This window comes from Oxyura jamaicensis, chromosome 2 (assembly GCF_011077185.1).
Source record: "Oxyura jamaicensis isolate SHBP4307 breed ruddy duck chromosome 2, BPBGC_Ojam_1.0, whole genome shotgun sequence".
NCBI classification, from domain to species: Eukaryota; Metazoa; Chordata; class Aves; order Anseriformes; family Anatidae; genus Oxyura; species Oxyura jamaicensis.
This window is the reverse complement of record NC_048894.1, coordinates 71,646,338-71,658,702: the sequence shown is the minus strand read 5'-3', so window position 1 is coordinate 71,658,702 and position 12,365 is coordinate 71,646,338. Positions and strand designations below refer to the sequence as shown.

The 12,365-nt window shown below is 43.7% G+C and overlaps 1 long non-coding RNA gene across 1 annotated transcript in view; it reads right to left on the bottom strand.

Annotated features, from left to right (window-relative positions):
* Positions 1-11,815: 11,815 nt before the first annotated feature.
* The window catches only part of LOC118163167, a 63,351-nt gene continuing 62,801 nt past the window's right edge, over positions 11,816-12,365 (bottom strand). The window contains exons 3-4 of the long non-coding RNA XR_004748885.1: positions 12,035-12,129; positions 11,816-11,926 (exon numbers count right to left, since the gene is read on the bottom strand). This is a non-coding gene — a long non-coding RNA (uncharacterized LOC118163167). The remainder of the gene's footprint in view (positions 11,927-12,034; positions 12,130-12,365) is intronic.

Below are 12,365 nucleotides of genomic sequence, written 5' to 3'. Positions count from 1 at the left end.
CATCTAATGGTAGCAGCTAAGCATTGCTGTTCCCAGCTGTCTATGCTATTGCCCAAGGCAAACAGAAGCTGAAGATGATTGTGTCTATGCTTCCATCACTCCTGGATTTTTTGTTTGAGCTACCTCTGAAGGTGAGTTCATCTAAATGACAACTTTAAACTGGAGCATCAAAAAGTGTAAACAGAAATTGTTTTACTGAATCTGTGTTAGGAACAGTAATGCGTAGCAAAGGGTCAGAGTGACAGATCAAACTAGTAATGCTTGAAATGGACACCATGAATTGGACCTATGTCAGAATCCTGTGTTTTTATGGAATACTGGGGATTGGCTCAATTGTTTGCATACAACTTTGAAAGAAAGCTTATTTAATTTAGTGTGTGGTAAAATCTGAGGTTAAATGAATGTGAACAGACTGGCTATTGTTTCATTAATCATTTCTTTACAACTTTTTTTGACCTACCTTATACCGCCCCCCAATCCTAACCCTAATGCCCCCACCCAAACCCACCCCCAACCAAAAAAAAAAGCACTCTTAAGGGATAGGGATTTAAAATTGGTTTTTAGAGAAATTACCTTCCTTAGGATGCTTTTAATGATCTGTTGACTCTTTTAACCAATACACCAGCAGACAGAAGATAATCCAGTTTGACAGGGATTAAATGTCACTCCTGCTGCCCAACAAAGACTTCAGTATGAACTGAATATAAGTCCCTGTTCTTCTTTTCACAGTGCAATTTCTTCACTGCAACTGCTTCAAGGCAGAGCCTTTTTGTTTTATGGGGGTGAACGAGGAATCTCAGCATTTTTTCACCTACTGGGGACTGAAAGTACCAACCAGGGAGATGATCTCGAAGAGGAAATCAGCAGAGGAACTTGGAGGAGGTGGTGGTGGTCATAATAGGGACAACAGCATGATCAGGAAGAAAATAGGGAAGGCATGACCAGGAAGAAAATCCTACTACACAAAGACTGTCAAAATAAGACAAAAGCAGAAAAAATAACATGAATTGTCCATATTGAATGATTTGAATGCCCTAGGCTGAAGCTATTAGACTATGATTTTCAGAAAATGACAATGATAAATAACTTGTTGCAGAGATGCACAGAATCTCTATCAGTGTTAGAAAGAACTCTACGAGTCATTTTGCAGTGGTTCAAACAGTATTTACAGTTACATACCACCCCACAATGCAGAAGAAAAGCAATAATAGAGTTTGATTTCACAGAAACACTTAATCTGAGGACTGGAACATCTGATTATAGCTGGAAACATGCAACCGATTTCTAAACAAACTTCCAACTAAAACCAAACTACACAGTATAGGAAGGCTCTAGAATATGTTTACTCAAGGGACTGCAAACAGTAACAGTAATTGGCTGATTGTGGTGAAGATGATGTCTCTGGGAATAAAGAAAGGCTTTGGACATGTATTATTTATTATTCCATTTACAAGTACTTTTTACTTTTATGAATAGCTAAGAGATTCTTAATAGCAGTCCTAAGCATGTCACGTACATTGATAGTATATGCAATACTTGATTATAAGCAATGCATTGTTATAAATTATGCATGGATTTCTGGGACTCTCTAATGGCACTTTATTAAAAATCTGCTGCATCTATTATTGACCTATTCCACACAATTTTAGGAAAAAAAAACATGCAAATTTTGATAAATGTTTATTTTGACTTTCCAGTTACAGTCTCTATTCTCCATTTGATGGTTAAATCAATGGGTGAAGAAAATTAACAGAAATTACTATTTCAGAAACGCACATTTTAACCAAGCATCATTTTTCAAGAGAAGTACCTGCATTATGTTATAGTGTTGATGTCTTTTCAAGACTAGAAAATCAAAATGAAAATTATTTTGTATTCATATTGCAAAGTGCCTTTTGCTACCAATTAAATTCATCAGTTTATATGTCAAATTCTGTCACTTGCACTACAGCAAGATATAGATATAAAATGTATCATCATTTTGAGATAGACAAAATACTGAATGGTGCCATAGGAAACAAAGTTCTGATGCCTTTAATTACCATTTTCCTTTACAGGCTGGGAACTGTTTCCGGACTAATCATTTATAATACACCTGTTTCTCACCTTCATCATTTTAGTACAACACCGACATTCTACATTCTACACCACCTAAAATCTGATCCTTTGTCTATGCATTTGTTGCAAAGAGATGTTTTAAAACATCATGAAACTTCAACTCAGTTTCCCACAGGCCTTTAATATACAGGTGCTTGTCTCCCTCCCATGTACTACATCCTACACTAAATATTTAAAGTTACTGTGCCCTTTAACCAATTTATTGGTGACCTATTGTGAAGAAGATAAGAATTGCTCTTTAAACATTTACCCAAAGTTTGCATTGAATTAAAAGCTTTTCATTTGTTTTCTGATAGTCTGAAAAACTTCAACAAAGCCAATAATGAGAACACTTCCAGTCACTGTCGAGAAATGATCCCTTCTTCCTCTTCCCTGTCACCTTCCTTTCCACAGGGTCCCTTGCTACATAGCCCCTTTGTATTACTCCTGTCCTAGGGTCTTTGAGAGTTTGGGGACACAATGACTAAAATCATCCTTGTGTTGGCTGTGTTCTTCTGAACTCTTGGACTTGATGATTCTTGTGGGTCCCTTCCAAGTTGGGATATTCTATGTTTCTATAATTGTATGATTTTACTGTGGTGAAAATCAGTAGTTAAACAAATTTATCAACCTCTAACAGGGTTATTCTGTCTCCTGGGATCAAAAGACCCAGCACCATTCAAGGTGGAACTGAAAACAGAGAAACATTCTGAATTTCTTAGCCACTTCTCTCCTTTCCAGACTACAGGGCTGTACTTCTCCCATACGCCAGCACCAAGTATCTGCTTTTCAGGCTACCAATATATTTCTCTTCTGTGGAAAAGACCTCAGAATAAGCAGGGCTGCTATAGCACTTCCAAGTGAAAGATTTTTGATATTTCCTTGATCCAACTATTTCAAGACCAAATCCCTTCCAGCTTGGTCCCTTAAAATGACCAGCCAAGTCATTGTGTAGCTGTGCAATCACCCTTTGAGTCTAAACAAGCCACCTACAAAGTGCTAGATCAGCAATTCTATTCCAAAGATGCAGTCTAGTGAATGTGTCAGGCAAGTCTGGTGCAGTCAGTTATCGGTTATCAACTATTGGGCAACTCACTGTTTACACAGTATAGTCTGGTTTCTGCTTGGAGACAATAACTACTGTAGTCAGACTACGTACTCTGTAAATAGAAACAAAATTCCCCAAGGGGTCCAAGCCAGTGCCAACTCTTTGCTTTTAATTATTGGACCAAATTAACCATTTCCTACAGTCTGGGATTTGATTTGATTTGTCTTATATTAATCTCCATAATGATTCAGTCACCCTCACATAAACTCCTCACAACAACTCTTCACAGGTTTTGTACAACCCCATTGCTTTAAGACTTATAATTGATAAATTATTATGTGTAGTATGATCAGCTAGCAGTCTGGCAGTTTAATTATTCTGCATCGTGCATGGAGTTATATTGCTTTTGCTTTTTGGAGATTCCATCCAAAAACTGAATAGGTCTATGAGCACAGCATACTTAAAGGTCTAGCTTGCTTCAAGCTGTTGAAATAGTGTTTCTTATTTTCCACGTTTCTTTCCTTTTTGGGGAAACAACTGATTTAAGCCTATCCTGATGAGTAACTCCATAAACACATTTCTGATTTTGTACTAAGTTCCATGTTTTTGCAGATAATCCAGCCTCTCCTCTAATGAGCACAGCCCATGAGTTTTACATAAAAGCATCTTATCTTTCAAAGTGACTCAACTGTAGTTCAAGATACTTAGCTACGTATCTTGGAAAAAATGGGCCAATTGGAAGGACTTCTAACTTCCCAAGTAACTTTGAAAAAGAACTTAACCATCTGAGTCATTCAAGGCAAAGCAATCACACCTATTGGAGTTTTCATATATTCCTAGGAGCCACTTTCAGTTTACTTTAATGACGGATTAAAGAGACTACTTGCATCTTTCTGCCTCTAAATATTTTTCAGAATTAGACACTAAGCCATGCAGCCTAAAATCTGTAACATTTTTGTCCCTGAGCCATAATTCTTCTATAAGCCTTGGACTGCTTGACCTTTATTCCCATGTTTCTCACCAAAAAAAGGTCTTATAAAACACCATCAAAAAAAATCAGTTTACTTAAAGTAAATTGATGTTGCCATTGCTGTTACCTGAACCCCCCCCCCCCCCCCGCAACAGTTTCTTACTGATAACACTGGATAATCTCTCTTTTATCATGAAAAATATCACCAATGAAAACAGACATGGCTTAGTTTTATTTGCAAGAGATAAATGAAACTTCAAAAACAAAGTTGAGACATGCTCCCTTATCTCTCCCTCCCCCCCCCCCCCCCCCCCCAAGTTTTTATTTATATGTTTACAAAGAATACATTGCACTGTCTTCTTTTATGAAGTGTCCATGGGACACTCCACAAGAGAGTGAAGTGACTCCTTGAAGGAAAGCGAAGATATATATATATTATTTTGCTATGTGATAATACGCTTTGTTTGTGGCATGCACTTAGTCATTTGAATACTGAAGAAGTACAAGAAGCACAACATAGAGCCAAAAGAGCAGGAATATACTTGTGGAGTTTATTTCTAGCACATGGTGAAAGTTCACAGTCTAGCTCAGAAAAACCATTTACTTAGCTATTTCCGATTGTCCCTGCCTACTGAATCACAAGGTAGGTAGCTCCCTGCAGGGATTAAAAAAAAAAAAAAAAAAAAATCCCTCTCTATACTTCTATTGTGCCATTTAAAGGGATAAGGGGAAGCTACTATTTTTGCATCTTCCTGTAACTAAAAATATATTAAACAAAAATAATAGCTGGAGACAGTTTGTTAAAACAGTATCTCTAAAATGAGGCTTTTCTTGGTCAGTTACTGATGTTATTTTGCTTAGCAGAATGTTTTCACCATTTCCTCTACTTGTTTGAACTAAATTATATTAAAAGGTTTTTATTACAACCAAAACATCAGAAATATTTATGTAAACTAACTCTGAAACTTTTTAAAATTAAGGCATACATTTCTATTAATCCCAAAGACTTCGGCATAGGCTGCACTGGTTTCCTTCTTATTTATAAGCATAAACTTTTAAAAATCAGCATAAAACCATCTCTACAGAGAAATCCTTTGGACCGGAGATAATATCTTATGGAATTGTTCCTTCCACCTACTAACTTCTCCTCATGCTTGGTGTTATGACCATATTCACCATTACAGATGAGGCCTCAGGCAAAGCTCTGATACTCAGCTTTGATTAAAACCTGAATTCTCCAGCAAAATCCCAGACCTCTCACCTGAGAACTGTTTTAGTCAATTACAGAATCACAGGATCAAAGAATAGTCTAGGTTGGAAGAGACCTCCAAGATCACCAAGTCCAACCTCTGACCTAATGCTAACAAGTCCTCCACTAAACCATATCCCTAAGCTCTACATCTAAACCTCTTTTAAAGACCTCCAGGGACAGTGACTCAACCACTTCCCTGGGCAGCCTATTCCAGTGTCTAACAACCCGTTCAGTAAAGAAGTTCTTCCTAATATCCAACCTAAACCTCCCCTGGCGCAACTGGAGCCCATTCCCCCTCGTCCTGCCACCAGGCATGTGGGAGAATAGACCAACCCCCACCTCGCTACAGCCTCCTTTAAGGTACCTGTGGAGTACAATAAGGTCACCCGAGCCTCCTCTTCTCCAGGCTAAACAGTCCCAGCTCCCTCAGCCGCTCCTCATAAGACTTGTTCTCCAGACCCTTCACCAGCTTCGTTGCCCTTCTCTAGGCTCACTCAAGGACCTCCATGTCCTTCTTGTAGCAAGGGGCCCAAAACTGAACACAGTACTCGAGGTGCGGCCTCACCAGAGCCAAGTACAGGGGGACAATCACTTCCCTGGACCTCCGGGCCACGCTGTTTCTTATGCAAGCCAGGATGTTGTTGGCCTTCTTGGCCGCCTGAGCACACTGCTGGCTCATATTCAGCCAACTGTCAACCACTACTCCCAGGTCCTTCTCTGACAGGCAGCTTTCCAACCACTCATCTCCCAGACTGTAGCGCTGTTTGGGGTTGTTGTTCCCCAGGTGCAGGACCCGGCACTTGGCCTTGTTGAACTTCATACCGATGGCCTCGGTCCATCGGTCCAGCCTATCCAGATCCTCCTGCAGAGCCTTCCTACCCTCAAGCAGATCGACACATGCACCTAACTTGGTGTCGTCTGCAAACTTACTGAGGGTGCACTCGATCCCCTCGTCCAGATCATCGATGCAGATGTTAAAGAGGACTGGTCCCAGTACCGAGCCCTGGGGGACTCCACTAGTGACCGGCCTCCAACTGGATTTGACTCCATTCACCACAACTCTCTGGGTCCGGCCATCCAGCCAGCTCTTAACCCAACGAAGGGTATGCCAGTCCAAGCCACGAGCAGCCAGTTTCCTGAGGAGAATGCTGTGGGGAACGGTGTCAAATGCCTTACTGAAGTCAAGGTAGACCACGTCCACAGCCTTTCCTTCATCCACTAAGCGTGTCACCTTGTCATAGAAGGAGATCAGGTTCGTCAAGCAGGACCTGCCCTTCATAAACCCATGCTGACTAGGCCTGATCGCCTGCTTGCCCTGCAACTGCTGCATGATGACACCCAAGATAATCTGCTCCATGAGCTTCCCTGGCACTGATGTTAAACTGGCAGGCCTATAGTTCCCCGGGTCTACCCTCCGGCCCTTCTTGTAGATGGGCGTCACGTTTGCTAGCCGCCAGTCAAGTGGGACCTCCCCCGATAGCCAGGACTGCCAATAAATGACAGAAAGCGGCTTGGCCAGCTCCTCCACCAGTTCTCTCAGTACCCTCGGGTGGATCCCATCCAGCCCCATCGACTTGCGTGCATCCAAGTGCTGTAGCAGGTCACCAACCATTTCCTCGTGGATTGTGGGGGCCACATTCTGCTCCTCATCCCCTTCCACCAGCTCAGGGTACTGGGCATCCAGAGAACAACTGGTTTTGCTGCTATAGACTGAGGCAAAGAAGGCGTTAAGCACCTCAGCTTTTCCCTCATCTCTGGTTACTAAGTTTCCCCCCACATCCAGTAAAGGGTGGAGATTCTCCTTAGTCCTCCTTTTTGTATTGATGTATTTATAAAAACATTTTTTATTATATTTAACAGCAGTGGCCAGATTGAGCTCCAGATGAGCTTTGGCCTTTCTGATTTTGTCCCTGTACCGCCTCGCAGCATCCTTGTAGTCCCCCTGAGTGGCCCGCCCTCTTTTCCAAAGATTATAAACCCTCTTTTTTCTCCTAAACTCAAGCCACGGCTCTCTGCTCAGCCAGGCCCGTCTTCTTCCATGCCAGCTCGTCTTTGGGCACGTGGGGACAGACCGCTCCTGAGCCATTAAGATTTCTTTCTTGAAGAGCGCCCAGCCTTCCTGGGCTTCTCTGTCTCTCAGAACCGCCTCCCAAGGGACTCTGCCAACCAGTGTCTTGAACAGCTCAAAGTCAGCCCTCTGGAAGTCCAAGACAGCGGTTTTACTGATCCCCTTCCTGACTTCACCAAGTATCGAGACTTCTACCATTTTGTGGTCACTCTGCCCAAGACAGCCCCCGAACAGGACGTCTCCCACCAGTCCTTCTCTGTTAGTGAACAGAAGGTCTAGCGGGGCACCTCCCCGGTAGGCTTGCCAGCCAGCTGCGTCAGGAAGTTATCTTCCACGCTCTCCAGAAACCTCCTGGACTGCTTTCTCTGGGCTGTGTTGTGCTTCCAGGATATGTCAGGGAAGTTAAAGTCCCCCACAAGAACAAGCGCTGACGATTTCGCAACTTCAGCCAGCTGCCTGTAGAACTCCTCATCCGTCTCCTCATCCTGGTTTGGTGATCTATAACAGACCCCCACCAGGATGCTTCCCTTGTTGGCCTTTCCACCGATCCTAACCCAAAGGGACTCGACTTTGTCATGCCCAGCCTCGAGTTCTACAACATCGAAACACTCTCTAATACAGAGAGCCACTCCACCACCCCTTCCGTGCTGCCTGTCCCTTCTGAAGAGCCTGTAGACAGACAGTGCAGCACTCCAGTCATGAGAGTGATCCCACCACCTTTCTGTGATGGCAACCAAGTCATAGCCTGAGTGCTGCACAATGGCTTCCAGCTCCTCCTGCTTGTTGCCCATGCTGCGTGCATTAGTGTAGATGCACTTCAGCTGAGTCTTTGCCTTCTCCCCCAGCCTTGCCACTGTTCCCCCTGGCACACCTCCAACAGGCTTTGTTTCATCCCCCTCCCCCTTCTTACCTAGTTTAAAGCCCTCTCAATGAGCCCTGCCAGCTCCCAGGCCAGGATCCATTTTCCCCTTGCGGACAGTTGGGACCCATCTACGGCCATCAGGCCGCGTGCCGAGTAGAGCGCCCCGTGGTCAAAGAACCCAAAACTTCTGTGTTGGCACCAGCCTCTGAGCCACGTGTTTATCAGGTGGGCTTTTCGTGTCCTCTCTGAACCATTCCCTGCCACTGTAGGAATGGACGAAAACACCACCTGTACTCCCACTCCGTCCACTAACCGTCCCAGGCCCCTTGTCCCGTTTGATAGCCTTCAGGCTTCTCTCATCAATGGTATCACTGCCAGCCTGGACTATCAGTAGCGGGTAGTAATCAGAGGGGTGAACCAGGTTGGGAAGCTTTCTGGTGACATCCCTGACCCTGGCCCCAGAGAGGCAGCAGACTTCCCTACGGGTGGGGTCCGGCCGATAGACAGGGCCCTCCGTTCCTCTGAGAAGGGAGTCGCCCACCACGATCACCCTTCTCTCCTTCTTGGTGGGAGCAGTCTTGACGCATGGAGCAGATTTCCTCGCCCTGGGCTTCCTGGTTAACTTTTCTGTCACACCCTCATCCACCGCTCTCTCAAGCTCCAGGGCCTCAAACCTGTTGTGTAAGGGCACCTGGGAAGGTGGGGCAGGCACTGGGGGGCGTTTCCTGCAACGCCGAGCAGGGACCTGTCTCCACTCCTCCTCAGCTCCTAGGTCCCCTCTCTCTGCCCGACAGCGACCAGGCAGGGGGTCCACCCCCATCTAGGGAGTCTCACCCCGGTGCCTCTCCTTCAGGCCTTGCAGGGAGTTGCTCCACCAGTCTATCTCCCGCTCGCACTCCCTGATGGCCCTCAACCTCTCCACCTCCTCCTTGAGCTCTGCCACCAGGCGGACCAGGTCGTCCCCCTGCTCGCACCTCACGCACAGGGTATCTCCGCCTCCCTCGGATGGCAGCAGCAGGCTCTGGCACTCCCTGCACCCAGAGACCTGCACTGCCGCATTTCTGAGCGGGCACTCTGTCTGGGTGCCTACAGACCTTCTAGCGCGAGCTCTCTGCCTAGCGAGGACCACGGTGGCCTTGCTGTTGGTCGAAAGCCGTCGGCTGAGGTGTTCTTAGGGGCGGGGGGGATCGCCCGGCCCTCCCTGCTCGCCCTGCCTGCGCGACCTGCCGCGCCCCGCCTCTCTGCCGCGCCCGGCCCCGTTTGCCCGTCCTGGTCGCCGCGCTCCCCAGGGGCTGCTTTTGAACGGCCGGGGAGGGGGCGCTGCTGGCTCCGCCTACGCCTCGTCAGCGTCCCTCAGGGGGGCTGCCGGGCTGTGGCGGCTCTCTCGGCTGCCTCGAGTGGCTTCGATGCCGGGAAAACAGCCCTGCCTGTCCCCATCCCCCGCTCCGCTGCAGAGCATGTCTGCCCCGGGGGCGATCGCCTCGGCAAGGTGATCGCCCCATTCGTTTCTACACAAACAATTCAGTGAGCACGCGTTATGAAATCTGTCACTGATTGCAAGCCATGCATCCCTCACAGGTATCTATTTATTTAGTTTCACAGAATTAAGTGGAATTGCGTCTTAAAAAAATAACAAATAATGTGGCTTTATTCTGTCCTCCTTTGTCTCCCTAGTTTGACAATGTGCAATTGTCTGCAGTGTAAAAGAATAAATGTTTTTACTATCTCCATCTTTAGCAGACACTGGAGATGGCAGGGTGACATTTCAGTCGTTCAGGGAAGTAATGGGTAAGTTTAGAGCTATGGGATAAAATAATAATAATAATAATAAGCAATAAAAGGAGTTTTAGCTCAAATGGCCTTCGGTGAAATAGTTAACTATTTTTACATTGGCAAAATGTGAGAATGTTCAGCCTCTGGATGGGTACTAAGCACTTAAGATATGCCATAGACAGTGCTTCAGTTGCAGACTCAACCATTAGTGAAACATCAGTCCTCCGATGATTTTTGGCTGTGACTTTTATGGACACATGAGATGGGAAATGTATACAAAAATGGACATTTATATCCTGGATCACAGTTCTGTGGACAGTGTAAAGGATGCAAGATACTCCACAGGCACACAGTACCAAAGGATGTAAATATTTCTGATCTTACTGTGACTAGAACCATCACATGTAGCAACACTCTTTTTCTCTACAACACACAGTTATGCTCAATTCCAGGAGCCTGAGCTCACTACAGACCAGCACACATTACTGCATTACACCAGTAGGAACTGTCTGCCTCGATTTGCTCCCTGCTGCTTTTCCCTATTAGCCTTGTTGCTCTGCTCTGTTAGGTCTGCCTTCCTGTCAAGTTCCTATCTCTGCCAACCCATTTAGTAAAGACAAGTCTGGAAGATTTTCATGATTCCCAGCCTTTGAATTTTGACATATAGGGGGAGAAGGAGAAGAAACATTGGAGAGCTAGATTAGGACAGAATGAGAAAACCATGACAAAAAAAAGAAATGGCTAGGGAAAAAAAAAAAAAAAAAAAAAAAAAAAAAAAAAGCTCCGTGTATTTTTACAAATTATGTATTGGCTCCAATTTAGGAAATGAACAAATTCAGCTCAGTGACCTTTAGCAACATATTCAGGGTCCTTCATGCAGTACTGAAATCTCGCTCTCCCTTTCATTGTCCTTTTGATGCATATCGCACCTACCCACAGCTCAACAGAACAGTTTGAAAAATAAAGAATTAACTATTTTATATATTTCATACAATTTTAAGACGAGAATTTGCCAAAACTCATGGATAGGCCTGATCTCAAACTTGGGCTGTATCTGTCTAAACAATCAGGCTGGTTTTGACCCAAGCTTTCAAGCCTCAGCTTTGAAAAACACATTAAAAGAATTCAAAATAAACTTAATTTAACATCATGTAAATAAAATATTTTACTTTTAATTATGCATTTTACTTTTAATTCTTGTAAAATTTTGTTGTGATGAATTTTAATTCTTGTTAGGAAGTTTTGTATTTTGACAGCTAGTGATATGTGTCACCTTATTAGCACAGAAGTAAAAAGAGAAAATATGGGCAGGTAAATTAACTAGCCTGTTTTTTGCTTAAAAGTTAAGCAGGCAAAATGTTAATAGCTTTGATTTTTATGTTATTCAATTTTATATTCATATTCATTAAACATATTCATGTCACTAATGACCATAACAGGAATAATTCAGTTGCCTGGTCATGGTTAATTTGCAAACCCAGGAAAACAATACCAATTTTCACCATTTAAATGTGAATCATAGATGTTCAAAATTAACTTAAAAATATGCATCAGGTGAAAACCAAGATTCTAAAGACCGTTAATCCAGGAAGAAATGGGCAAGTCATGAAATATGCCAGTCTGAGCAGAAGTTCAGGCCTATACTGCATAAAGTCTACACAAGTAGACTGTTTTTATCTCCACCATAGGGTGAAAGGTTGAAACAATCCTTGGAATTGTACAACACAAGAAGTGACAACACATTACCTGGCAAGGAACAGGGAAAGTCATGATATGATCCAAAGTCACAATGACAGTCATTATTTAACAGCACTTGTTCTCCCTCATAAGGCATAGACTGAAAAGTTGTGAGCTCCCTGTCAAGAATTAAACAGTGATTAATGTCAATAAATTAGTATACCGCTTAACTGCCTACATAACCTGAGAATAACTCATTGTCATGTCTTTTATGCCCATAAGCATACCTTGGCCTACAGACTTCTGTTTTTCACTGCATTGGACAGGACAGTCTTCAAAGGATTCCAGTTTCTCAACAACACATATGAAGGGACTTGACCTCCTAGGACAAGCCACATGAAAATTAACAAAAAAAAAAAAAAAAGCAGAAGCTGAACTTTGGAATTATCAACATTCAAGAATAGGTATGAAACCAAATACTGCAGGTTCTCAGTGATGTCCATAAAAGATTACAGACAGTTACACCCAGAAAGGAATGAAGTTATGGTGATAGCTTTCAAAACCTGATAAAAAAAGAAAAGAAGAGAAGAGAAGAGAAGAGAAGAGAAGAGAAGAGAA